Genomic DNA, 13252 nt, shown 5'->3' with positions numbered 1-13252 from the left:
GCTGCCCGGCCGCCCAGTACTGCGGCCACCCCCTGCCCCGCTGGGGCCGAGCGGCCGCCGAGCAGCCGAGCCCCGAAGCGATTCTCCGGCCGAGCAGCCGCTGGCCGCCGGGAGAGGGACGTGGGAGGAGAGGGCGAGAGGCGGCCGGCCGCCGGGAGCGGGAGGATAGGGCGAGAGAGAGGCGGAGAGACGAGAGAGGCAGAGAGCCAGAGACCGAGAGGAGGACCGGGGGTGGGAGGCCAGCTCGGTCGGCCCGCTCGGCTGTTGTTTGGGCCGGGAAAGAAAGTTGGGCTCAAGTGGCCAGGCGAACAGCCCAGTTGCGCCGGCCGCCGGACGGACTTCGTCTTCAACCTCCAGACGCGTCGAGGCTCAGCCGCTCAGTCCCATGGCAGAAAATTTTAGGGGGGGCTAAGGGGGGGCTTCAGGGGTTCTCCGGCGGTAGGGGGGCTCTAGCCCCGGCTGCCCCACCGCTAGATCCGCCACTGCAGAGAGCAGTTCTGCAAGCAGATCAGCCGGTAGTCGCCGGGGCGGCGGGCCGCGCCGTGCTTCGGCAGCATGACGATGTAGGAACGGTTCAGCCGCTCCAGGGCCGCGGTGCCCTGGTGGAATTCCGCCGTGAAGTTCATCACGGCGCCCGCAACCACCGGCCACGCCGCGGTGTAGAAACCGGGCCCGAAACCATCCAGGCCAGGCGAACTGTTGCGGTTCATGGCCCGGACCGCCGCCTTCGCTTCCGCCTCCGTGAAGGGGTCGATCAGGCGTTCCAGGCTCACCAGCGTCGCCCCCGCGTACAACACCTCCACGTCGAGGGCGTCCATGGGCACCGAGCAGCCCAGCAGAGCGCGCAGGTGCGCGGTGATCACTCTGGTCTTGGCGTCGTGAGACGAGAGGACGACGCCGTCGATCTCCATAGCCCTGATCTGGTTACGACGCAGGCGCTGGCTGTCGTGCGCGTGGAAGAAGCTGGTGTTCGCGTCCCCTTCTCGGATCGCACGGTGTTTACCGTGCTGTTTCCAGTACGCCGCCCGTTCACGCAGGGAGATCGTCAGGCGATCCCTGCATGCCTGCCGCAACACGATCCTCCTCGAGCACGTCAAACAGGTAAATCACAAACTTGCAATTGAGGTGGAGGGATGGTGGTGCACACTTACTCCGCGCCCAAGCCTTCGACGCGCCACGGACCGCTTTGTGCGACCCAACCAGCGCCGCAGCGGCATCGCGGCCATTCGCCGCCTGCCAGGCAGGGAGAATGGTGGGAAGGAAATCACGGTGTTGGAGCCGCCCGTTCTCGAAACGGAAGACATTTGGTTTGGGGATAGAGGTGGAAAGGGACAGGAGAATTGGGGTGTGATCTGAGGTGGGTTTTGGGAGGGAGGTGAGCGATGAGTTGGGGAAGGTGGCGGCCATGGGGGTGTTGAGGAGAACTCTGTCTAACCGAGCCAGAGTGGGGGTGGATTGGTGATTCGACCAAGTAAAGAGTGGATCAAGCAGAGGCAAATCAATCAGACCCAGGAAGTGGATGGAGTCGTTGAAAGCGTCAGCGAGGTGTTGGTGAACATTGCCATTGTTGTTCTCATCTGCTCCCCGGGTGAGGTTGAAATCACCCGCCAACGCCCAGCAGGCAGGGACGTGGCTGGCAAGTTTAGCCAGATCCTCCAAAAACCCAAGAGAATCCCGGTGGTCGGCCGGCGCATACACGTTAGTGAGAGCAAACTCCAAGTCAGAGGCCGTAGAGGTGAAGAAAATAGTAAGTGTGTGCTGCCGTTTGATGAACGAGGTCATGCTGAGCGTTCTAGGGTTCCACGCAGTCAGCAAGCCACCACGGGCTCCATTTGCGTCAACACAAGAGAAATCGGAGAGTTGGGGGGAAGGAAAGAGCGAGCTTTTGCAGGGTCAGTGCGGCTCAGCTTCGTTTCCTGGATACAAGCAACATCAAGACGCACCGACAAGGGTGTCCCGGATGGTTTTGCACTTATCAGAATCTCCAAGACCTCGAACATTCCAAGAGACGAACAAGAGGGGAACCGTGTTAGCATTCATTGAAACGTGGGAGTCACTTGGTTACAGACCGGAGCGACGACCACCCAGTCGTTGCTCGCAACTCCCCCGGGGGGCCAACAACGCATAACAAAGGCAACATCCAGGCACACACTAGACCGACACAGCTGGTGTGAAGCACCAACAACACTACGCGACGCAGCGGAAAAGAAGCTAAAACAAGAACGGAGGCGGGCAACACACGGCTGCCGGCAAGGGACACGGTACGCACTACTGCTAACAGAAGGCGGCAAAAGCAGGCAGTGCGCGGCCTCCATGGTGCTCAGACATTGCGGCGGCCGAGCACCTGATCCAGAGCACGAGTGGTGGCATCTCCGATCACCATCGCCTGTTCCAGAGCCCGGGCAGTGGCAGCACCGAGGCCAATGGCGTCAGAGAGCTTGGCAAGGTCCTCGCTCCCGATGGGCTTCTTTGTCTTCTGCAGGAGCTTCTTCTTCGTGACATGGAGCTGGACAGGTTTGGAGCAGAGCGACAGGCTGTTCTTCAGTGCCTTCAACTGAGTCACTTTATCCGCGGCACAGACAAATTTGCCACTATCTCTGGCGGCGATCCTCTCGCTGTTCCTTGTCCCGGCACCGCCGATCGCAACGCGACGGCGCACGCGCTGCATGGGAGGGGGGCGAGACGCGCGACACAGGCAGCGGCGACGACTCGCGGCGCCAGAGGCGGCGGCGAGGCGGTGTGCGGAAGCGCGTCGGTGGGATGCCAAGTCAGGAGGAGGACCGGCGTGACAAAGCGAGGAGCCCCGGCGCCGGGTCCGGCAGGTGAACGAGAATCGGGAGCGCCGGCATGCGTGGCAGCGGATAGGCGTTGAGGAAGCCGTGGCACAGGATCGCGGCACCCAGGAACGCGCCAGGGTGCAGCTGCTGCTGCGGCGGCTATTGCTGCTGGTGAGGAGGAGCGGGCGGCGCTGGGCCAAAAACCGGCGGGGGCCCGCCAAGGAGGTGTGGCAGAGTCGGGCCGAAAGCGTGCGGCGGCGGTGGTGGGGCCCAAAGAATGGAATCCAGTCGCCCGCCGCGTCGAACTGCTCGGCAAGCGGCCAGAAGGGCGTTGGATAATTTGACCAAATTGACATCAACGTTCAGTGTGATCACCCTCATTTATTATGTACTTGGTCTGTACTTGTCAATAACTGATGTTTTCAGAAAATGATTTGTAGTAATGCATGCATAGTACACTCATAATTCAGGTAAGACAATATACTAGAGAAGAATACTACTGTAGCATTAGCACAGGCAATATACTAGTAAGGATATATTTGGCCAGCGATTATGGTTTCTACTTAATGATCATCCAAATCAAAGCCATTAGTAATTACAGCATTCAGCATCCAGGGGAAGCTCAGGAACCTGATCAGCAATATTGGACAAAAGCTCTTTCAAAACAAAGGACAGTTTCATACCTGGTTTCATCCTCCAATCATGCCCACCATTAGTCCATTACAAAAACATACCTATCCATCAGTCAATAATATCAACTGAGCAAGAGATTTTGAAAAAAAAAAGTTGCATGGACTTCATGGGCGATGTTCAAAGTTGTACTAACTATCGTGGGATTAAGCTGATGAGCCATACGATGAAGCTCTGGGAGAGGGTTATCGAGCATCGCCTAAGAAGAGTGACAAGTGTGACCCAAAACCAGTTTGGGTTCATGCCTGGAAGGTTAACCATGAAGGCAATTTTCTTAATACGACAATTGATAGAGAGATATGGGGAGCAGAAGAAGGACTTGCACATGGTCTTTATTGACCTCGAGAATGCGTATGACAAAGTACCGAGAAATATCATGTGGTGTGCCTTGGAGAAGCACAAAGTCCCAACTAAATACATTAACCTCATCAAGGATATGTACAAGGATGCGACGACGTTTGTCCGGACATGTGATAGCGTCACCACTGACTTTTCTATTAACATAGACCTACACCAGGGCTCAGCTTTGAGCCCTTATTTATTTGCTTTAGTGCTGAATGAGGTCACAAGGGATATACAAGGTGAGATCCCTTGGTGTATGCTCTTTGCTGATGATGTGGTGCTAGTTGACGAGAGTAGGACAGAGATTAATAGGAAGTTAGAGCTGTGGATACGCACGTTAGAGTCGAAAGGGTTTAGACTTAGTAGGACCAAGACCGAGTACATGATGTGTGATTTCAGCGCGACTAGACATGAGGGGGGAGACGTTAGTCTAGATGGGCAAGTGGTGGCCCAGAAGGATACTTTTCGGTATTTAGGATCGGTGCTACAAAAGGATGGCGACATTGATGAAGATGTTAAGCATAAAATTTCAGCTGGCTGATTGAAATGGCGTCAAGCTTCTGGCATCCTTTGTGACAAAAGGGTGTCACAAAAGCTAAAAGGCAAGTTCTATAGGACAGCAATTCGCCCGGAGATGTTATACGGTGCTGAATGTTGGCCTACAAAAAGGCGACATGTCCAGCAACTGAGTGTAGCAGAGATGCGGATGTTGCGGTGGTTTTGCGGGCACACAAGGAGAGATAGAGTCCGAAACGAAGGTATTCGGGATAGGGTCGGGGTGGCACCAATTGAGGAGAAACTTACACAACATCGGCTGAGATGGTTTGGACATGTCCAACGGAGGCCTCCTGAGGTGCCGGTGCGTAGTGGGGTTCTTGAGCGGGTCGATAATGTAAAGAGAAGTAGAGGTAAAACCTAAACTGACTTAGGATGAGTCGGTTAAGAGAGACAAGGATTAGAATATCTCTAAAGAGATAGCTTTGGATAGGAGCGCTTAGAGACTAGCTATCAATGTGCCTGAACCATGACCGTTATTTCTTTTGGGTTTCATCTCTAGCCTACCCCAACTTGCTTGGAAAAAAAGTTATGTTGTTGTTGTTGCAGCTGCATGGACTTCATGGGGCTCAACATCTTTCGAAACAAGGGACAGGTTCATACCTGGTTGCATCTTCCAATCATGCCCACCAATAGCCCATTACAAAAACATATTTATCCATCAGTCAATAATATCAACTGGGCAAGAGATTCTAAAAATAAAAAAAAGTTGCATGGACTTCATGGGGCTCGACAAAATGATAACTCATCAGGGCAAGTGGCCAACAGAGACAAAAGTTAGAATCTTTAAGCGATTCTACAAAAGCAACGGCCAAACACCTGATTCACCACTTCGATGGCCACCATAGTTTCAATATTTTGTATGTTATTAATCAGACGAAGGCAAGTAATAATAGTCAATCATGTAGGTTAAAGTGTGCCTTATCTGAATTCTGAAATGCAACTGCTTGTACCGAAAATCAGAAAAAGCATGCATAACCAAGGTGTAACATCCAGCATTACAGTAGTACCTGCAAGAACTGAATGAAAGAAGACAATTTCCATGTCAATTTAGAGGCTTGTAAGTAACCCGACATTCATCACACTGCCAATATTGTTACTAATTCGTTCTGAGAAGATAAACTACACGGTTAATAGTATACCGGTAAAGGATGCAACGACCGAATGAAAGAAGATAGAGATCAGAGGTGCACTGCATCCTTATGATGATGATAAGGCTAGTACTAACACTTGCACTACTACTTGGTATCTGTCCTTAGTTTGACATCCAGACCAAACATCGTACTAAACCTGATGTTCCTCATCATGCTTCATCCAAATCAGCAGGGTGCACGAGCAGCAATATTGGACATAAGCTCTTTCAGAACAGAGGGACAGCTTCTAGTCAAATGGTCAAAGCCATCAGTTGCCATTACAGCATTCAGAGTTGATACGGAGCTCAGGAACCTGAAGCATGCCTCCTTAAGCCCACTGCAGTGGTGTTGCTCAGCCAACACCAAGATGGTTGCAGCAGAGGCTGTATCAATGTGACCGCACAACCTATCTTCACATATCAGCTTCAACCTCTCAAGGTTATACCTGTCAGCAGCAACAAGCAAATGCTGAGCCATTGCAGCCTCTTCTTGTTTCTTCATATCTTGGAAATCCGGCAGCGCATCTGTGTACACGAAATTGAGCAAAGCCATGAACACGTGTGCGTCCATGTCATCGACGCGTATGAGCGCCCCATTTGTGCTCTCTGCCTTGAAGACGGCCGACCGAGCAGCAAGAACACACTTGTGCGCCTTGAATGTCTCACCGGCAACCAGGAAGGTGACATCTGCCCCCTCTTTGGACGCCAGAAGATCACCAAGATTCTGGTGCAGGTTCGACGGTGGCACCACAACCAACGGAAACTGAGGCCTCCTCTCCTCCGCACAGAGCTCCTTGGTAACGATGACGTCACACCTTATTGTGAAGCGGTCGTCCTTGAGAAGAGATGCTTCGACTCCTCAAGCCATGCCCTCTTGATGAATTGATCGTACCCAAATCCACCGAGGGCTTTGCAGAAATCGCGTATCTTTGTAGTCAGGCTGTGCGACAGCACCGGTGTCCCGGCCTGATCGAGCAGGCTTAACCTGGCTCGGGCCTTCACGGGCTCTGCGACGCTGTGATCGAGGTTGAGATAGATGGATATGAACTCGGCAGCTTCGGAAGTGTCGCCATTGGGGTAATAACTGGTGCGCCAAGAGGACCCCCCCCCCCCCCCCCCCCCCCCCCGCTCTGAAAGGGCAAGACTTGATGTACTCACCGCTGGGGAGCTCCTCCTTGCTGCGCGAGTAGCAGTCGATTTGGAGCAGGTGGTGCCCGGTCACGGTGCCACCGACGATGGCGGACGCCGATAGGGTACCGCCGTGGCCTCCGGCGGCGCTTTCGGACGGCGGCATGGGCAGCGGCGGAACCAGAAATTTTGAATAAGGGGGCCGAGCAGATACTTTATAGTATACGTGAGAAACATATCAAGATATATATACGTGTTCCTAATATTTTAGATAGAAAAAATGTTTTACATATGTTCTGTTTGCACTTTACAACTTCGCAGACGTATTGCGAATTTGTATTCTCTTTCTTTCATAAAATAATATCAAATGTCTTCGTTTTTTTAGTTTGACCATGTTTTCTGAAAAAAATTATAACATACTCCCTCCGTCCCACAAAGAGTGTAGTTTTAGGAAATTTCAGACACATTACTTATCTAAACAAATGACTTTGTTACCCCTAATTATTTCTACCAATTATGATTGAAAATCGCATTATTTATTTGGTTTTCTAGAAATGTAGGGTATTCACTACCGGAAAACGGTATTTTGCCGTGTGCTAGAATCTTCGCCGTGTGCATTATTTCGGGCACACGACGAAGACCTTTTTTACCGTGTGTCGCCAGAAGAACACACGGCAAAGCAAAAACACACAGGAAACCTTACTCTTCGCCGTGTGCCAAGGGCCATCACACGGCAAACCTTGCTCTTCGCCGTGTGCCAGAACCAAGGACACACGGCGAAGTCTGAAAGTTCACCGTGTGTCCACGGTGCAGACACACGGCGAACAGACGCCGACGCCGTCAGCTAGCCCGGACGGCGTCTTCTCGCTTTTTTTCGCCGTGCGCCTATATATACACACGGCGAAAAGGTTCGCCGTGTGCGCGACTTTTGACACACGGCAAACAAGGGCTTCGCCGTCCCTGTAGCTGCCGTCGGCGCTTTGCCATCGGCGAACAGAAATGTCATGCTACTTTAATTATTAGCACATATTTAGTTAACCAAATAGAGTCCCAATACTTAATAATTAGAGTAATTAGGGGTAGGAGAGTCTTTTATATAGCCATAATTTATTCTAAAAACTCCAGAATGCCTTATATTTGGTGACGGAGGGAGTAATATTGGAGTCTTCGGATTGGATTTGACTAGTATTTAGTTAGCTGCCTAGGTAGATGTGTATACGTGCACCGTTCAATATGTGTTGTTGGGTTTGTTAAGGACGATAGCCGAAAAACTTAAGTACAAAGCATCGTTGCATTGATTGACCTTTGTGTTGGGCTTTAGAATATAGGTGGGGGTTAAAAAATTTCACTGATTTTAGGGGGGGCCGTGGCCCCTGCTCGCCCCCCCCCCCCCCCCCCCGGTTCCGCCGTTGGGCATGGGAGAGGTGGAGTGGCGGCGAGGGTTTTGCCGCCGTTGTGGACTTTGTGGTCTTGTGGGATTTTTGGGGAACCGGGGGGCAAGAGAGGCGGAAGGGCCGAAGGGGAAAGCGAAAGGAACGCCAGGGCCTTATCGAGCCGACGACAGGTGGGGACACTGGCGTGGGGTGCGGGCATCCTGCGGATCAGCGGATGGGCCGGGCCAAGCTGTTGTGGGCGAATCTCCAAACAAACATTTTGATTTGCCCTAAAAAAAGAAACATTTTGATTTTACTTGGACTGTTGGACATGGTAAAACCCAGGTATTCAACCCTTGGTATTCAAAAGTTTCAGCACATCTGCTAGATTCAGTTATCCTGTTCTCTCTAATCATTAACGTTCACATTAGGATAAATCCGTTTTCTGTAGTTGCAATTATCCTCAATTCCTTATTCGTCACTGTCATTCATTGTGTTCGCTTGGCTGTGGTCGGTGGCTCGTGCTGATTTGTTATGAGAGAACAGTACTGTTTTACTGGCTGGTAGCTGGTAGCTGGTGGCTGGTGCTGATTTAGTATGAGATTATCCTCAATCCTTTATCCGTCACTGTCATTCACTGTGTTCCCTTGATTGTGGGCGGTGGCTGATTCTGATTTGTTATAAGAGAACAGTACTGCTGACTGGCTGATAGCTGATGGCTGGTGCTGATTTAGTATGAGAGAACAGTACTGGTTGGTTGGCTGGCAAGCCAAACGAACAGAGATTGACATAGATGGATCCAATGTGTCCCACAGACATCAATGGCGAATACGGGATGGCAAAATTTTGCAATGGCCTCAGTGTTCAATCTATAAAAATGGGACGACATTTAAAAACTGATGCTAAATCAGGATGACAACAGATGTCTGGTGCTAGTATTGTCATAGATAAACTGACCTGCATCCACCACTTCTAGAAATGAGTGATGACAACTTCATAAATCTTCCATACAAAGTTGGTCACTAGTGTCCACTATGCGATTTGTTGTGATAATGGATAACTATGAGGAGGAGGAGGAGGCAAGGAGCATATCTGCTAATGCGATGAACTATCATCATCGGACGTTATATATATTTGCCGTAGCATACGTACGTGCCCAACCTTGACATAAAGCCCAATCAGCCAAAAGCCCACACCATGAATGAGCAAAATCATTGAGCAGAGAGATCATTGGCTCGATGCAGTGTAGTAGCCGTCACATGTTTCAAGCATAGACACACCCGATGCTGAGTCTACGGGCGACCATAACTCCAGCAACTTATGGTCGATTCGTTTTCTTCTCTTTCCCCGTTCTTCCTTCCTTTCGCTTCCCATTCCTCTCGACATATCTGCGCTCCCTCCCCTCCCCTGTGCCCGCTCCCCTTCCTCCCTGGAGCCGCCGCAACTCCCCCGCGGCCGATGCCGCCGCACCCTTCCTCCCCGGAGCCGCGCTCCCTCCCCTCCCCTGAGTCCGCTCCCCTTCCTCCCTGGAACCGCCGCGCTTCCCCCCGCGGCGGCCGCCGCCGCCATCGTTGGACCGCCTCCCTCGGCCGCCGCGGGCTCCCCCATCGGCGGCGCCACTGGATCCGCCTCCCTCGGCCGCCGCATGCTCCCCCGTCGCCCGCTGCCGCGAGATCCCGCCTCCCCTGGGCCGCCGCACGCTCGCACGCCGCCGCCGTACTAGATCCCGCGCTCCCTGGGCCTCTGCTTGCTCGCCCGCCGGCGGATCCGCCTCCCTAGGTTGTGCGGCGGGCCGCCGACGGGGAGGCGGTGCCGCGGGCCGGCGGGGGAGGTAGGTTTTTTTTTATATCAAATTTTTTTTACCGACCAAATTTTTTACCCAAACTTTTTTTTTATTTTGATGCAATTTTTTTTTATTCTAAGCATTTTTTTTGTTTTTCGGATGCAAAATTTTTTTACCATTTTTTTCTATTCTGAATGCAAAAATTTTTTCCAAAATTTCTCAATTTTTGTCTCTCAAATTTTTGTTTCTATTTTTTTTTTGTCGTCAAAAAATTTTCTCTCTCCAAAATTTCTCTTAGAAAAATTTCTAAAATCGGAAAACGACAAAAAAATTTCTAAAAACGGAAAAAAAATGCTGTCGGGAAATCGACCGTACGGGAGCCTCCCGTACGGTTGACCGTAAATTAGCGGTACCCATAGACACAGCAGGTGTCCGGATGATGTTGCTGACTAGCTTTAAACTTGATCAGAATATATGGAGATGCAGAACTTTACCCAGAGCACAATTCCTGGATACCTGTCAGCAGCAATTTAAAATGGGATGGGTTCAACCCATCCCATGTAGGCCAGTAATCAGCAGAGTACCATGGTTGTGTTTCTCCAGGAGATGGCATGCTAATTTAAACTGTAAGAAAACTAAGACAATTGGATTCCAAATCGAATGCCCAGTAACCAAAGGATTCAGGAATTTCTTCACACAGCAGGTGCCATCATGCTACCCAGTCGGTTTAAGACATGGTCCGGTCATCAGTTATCACTACTGCTACTTCTACTTGTGCTGATAAACTCATTAACCAATCTTAAGTGATAGCTTCCAGAATAATACACAATAAGACAGATTAGCACCCTGAGGCAAGGCCACTTTCAAGTTAAAGTTGCACCTGCCTATCCTGCTGAACTGAGTGAAGGCATATATTGCAGAATGAAAAAAAAAACACAAGTACACCCCATTACACATCTTTCAACTGATTTTTTTTTTGAAAACTTCAACTGAATTTACTTGATATCTCTTGTGAATGACAGCATTATTATAAAGTTTCATTTCATGAACTAATAACAATAGGCGTGTTTCAGTTTAGAACAAACATGAGTTAAAGAACAATTGGAAAGCGATTTAGGACCAGTTTAGCCAAATAAATGTTATATCAAATTAGCTTCCTTCAATGAAAATGCTAATTTTCATAATCATGGCAGAGAAGTGACTGATGTTGAAGTGTAACCTCCAGTTATGCTCTTGTCAAATTAACTCATGTTGAGTATTAACTTGCTAGATGGACTGTATTTATGGCATACTCAATCATCCATAGGTCATAAACAAAGCAAAAGAAATGGTTTTCTTGGACTTAATGGATCAAGAGTAAGCTAAACTAGTTGACTGAAAAACAGCTATGACTAAAAAAAGTGCATGACAATCCATTCGTGTAGCACCAGGTGCTTGAGCAGACATAAAAATGAAAAGTCCAAACTCCTGTTTAATTACTTAAATGATTATAGACAGCACGGTTTCACAGCTAATAACCCATATAGGATGCAATGACGAAACAAAATGAAGATAGATGTGAATGGCCTCCCTTTTAAGGATAAGGCTATAGAAAAATTAGTACTAGGCAGCAGCCCATATCGTCCTGACGAAAGATCCCCACTGAAACCTAACGACCCCTCATCTTGCTTCTTTGCACCCATGGCATGTCATCCTGTTGAAAACATCTGCACTGAAACCCAATGTCCTCTCATGTTGCTTCCTAGTTAGTAATCAAGGGACACGAGCCGCAATATTGGACATCAGCTCCTTCAACACAGCAGGACAGCTTCTTGTCAAATGCTCAAAACCATCAGTTGCCATAACAGCATTCAGACTTGACGGTGAGCTGAGGAAATCGAAGCAGGCCTCCTTGAGCCCACGGCAGTGGTGCTGCTCAGCCAATGCCAAGATGGTCGCTACTGATCCTGTATCAATGTGCACGCAGAGGTTCTCTTCACAAATGAGCTTTAGCCTCTCCAGGTTATACCTGTCGGCCGCGACAAGCAAATGCTGAGACATTGCAGCCTGCTGCAGAGCTGGACACGCCGGTAGTTCATCCGTGTACATGAAACCAAGCTCTGAACACATCTGCCTCCATGTCATCCACGCGTATGGCTGTGGTGTCCTCGCTCTCCTTCATCTGGCCGAAGAGCTCTGCCTCAAACACCGGCGATCGGGCTGCAAGAATACATCTATGCGCCCTGAACGTCTCGCCACCAGCCTCAAATGTGACATCGGCTCCAGTTTTGGCTGCGAGGAGACGCTCAAGATGCAGGTGCAGGTCATACGGCGGCACCGTGACGAACACAGGATCCACAGCCCTGTCCTCCGTGCGGAGCTCCATGGGAACGAAGACGTCGCACCTGATGGTGAAGCGGTCGTTCTTGAGATGCCCCGAGTCCTCCAGCCATGCCCTGTTGATGAAGTCACGGTAGCCAAATCCACCGTCGTCGCCTGTGCACAAGTACGTATGCATCTTTGTCATCTGGCTGTGCGACGGCACTGGTTCCCCGGTCTGATCGAGCAGGCTGAACTTGGCTTGCGCCTCGACGGGCTCGGCGACGGCCTGGTCGAGGTCGAGGTCGAGGAAGACGGAGATGAACTCGGAGACATCTGGTTGGTCGCCGTTTGGGTAGTAGAGGATCCGCCAGGAGGTACCACCCGCGCCGACGGTGAAAGGGCGAGACTTGATGCACTGGCCGGTGGGGAGGTGGTTCTTGATGTGCGAGTACCCCTCGATGTCGAGCAAATGGTGGCCGGTTGCCGAGCCGCCAATGATGGCCGAACGCGAGGGAGCAGTGACGCCGTTGCCGGCGTTGAATCCAGGTGGCGGCGCCATGGCGGCGAGGGTTTGGTGCTCGTGGTCGTTTGGGTTTGGGGTTGGATTGGGGGAGCTTTCAGCAAAGACGGTCGGCGTTGTCCGTCGACAAAAGAACTCAAGTACTACAAGGGTTTGGGTAACCGGTTGACTGACATGTGGGGACACGGGCGAGGCATCCAGATGGGCCGAGCCCAGAAGCAGAGAGGTGACCTCGTCGGTCTTCGATGGACCAAAAGTAGAACGCAGGCCATTAAAACGACAGATTCAGCCAATATTCTGCTTAAAACAAATCAAATCTTTTCTCACCAAGATTAGGTCCACCGTACCCCTCACGGAGCACCACTTGTCAGGCCAAAAGTTTTGACGAAATAGTGGGGGAGATTGGTTTCGTCAATATTTTCCACCAAAATTCTATTACTTTTTATACTAGTAATTTACTATACACACCTCTTGTACCCACATATTGCTTTCTTTTAGCACACACATACTTTCCTTTGCACATATATTGACCTATAATTCACGTTATTTTTTCTTTTGAAAGGACTATAATTGACATCATTGTTTATGGAAGAAAAAAAAGATATGTATTAACGTATTACTTTTCTTTAGTACTAGGGAAGATGTACGTGC

General features: G+C 50.5%; 2 pseudogenes; both read right to left on the bottom strand.

Annotated features, from left to right (window-relative positions):
- Positions 1-5323: 5323 nt before the first annotated feature.
- Positions 5324-9644, bottom strand: LOC120688953 (annotated as a pseudogene).
- Positions 9645-11250: 1606 nt separating this feature from the next.
- On the bottom strand, positions 11251-12697 carry LOC120693164 (annotated as a pseudogene).
- Positions 12698-13252: the final 555 nt, after the last annotated feature.

This window comes from Panicum virgatum, chromosome 9N, assembly GCF_016808335.1.
Source record: "Panicum virgatum strain AP13 chromosome 9N, P.virgatum_v5, whole genome shotgun sequence".
In the NCBI taxonomy this organism is placed as follows: domain Eukaryota; kingdom Viridiplantae; phylum Streptophyta; class Magnoliopsida; order Poales; family Poaceae; genus Panicum; species Panicum virgatum.
The sequence above is the reverse complement of the archived record's forward strand: the minus strand, read 5'-3'. Positions and strand labels throughout refer to the sequence as shown.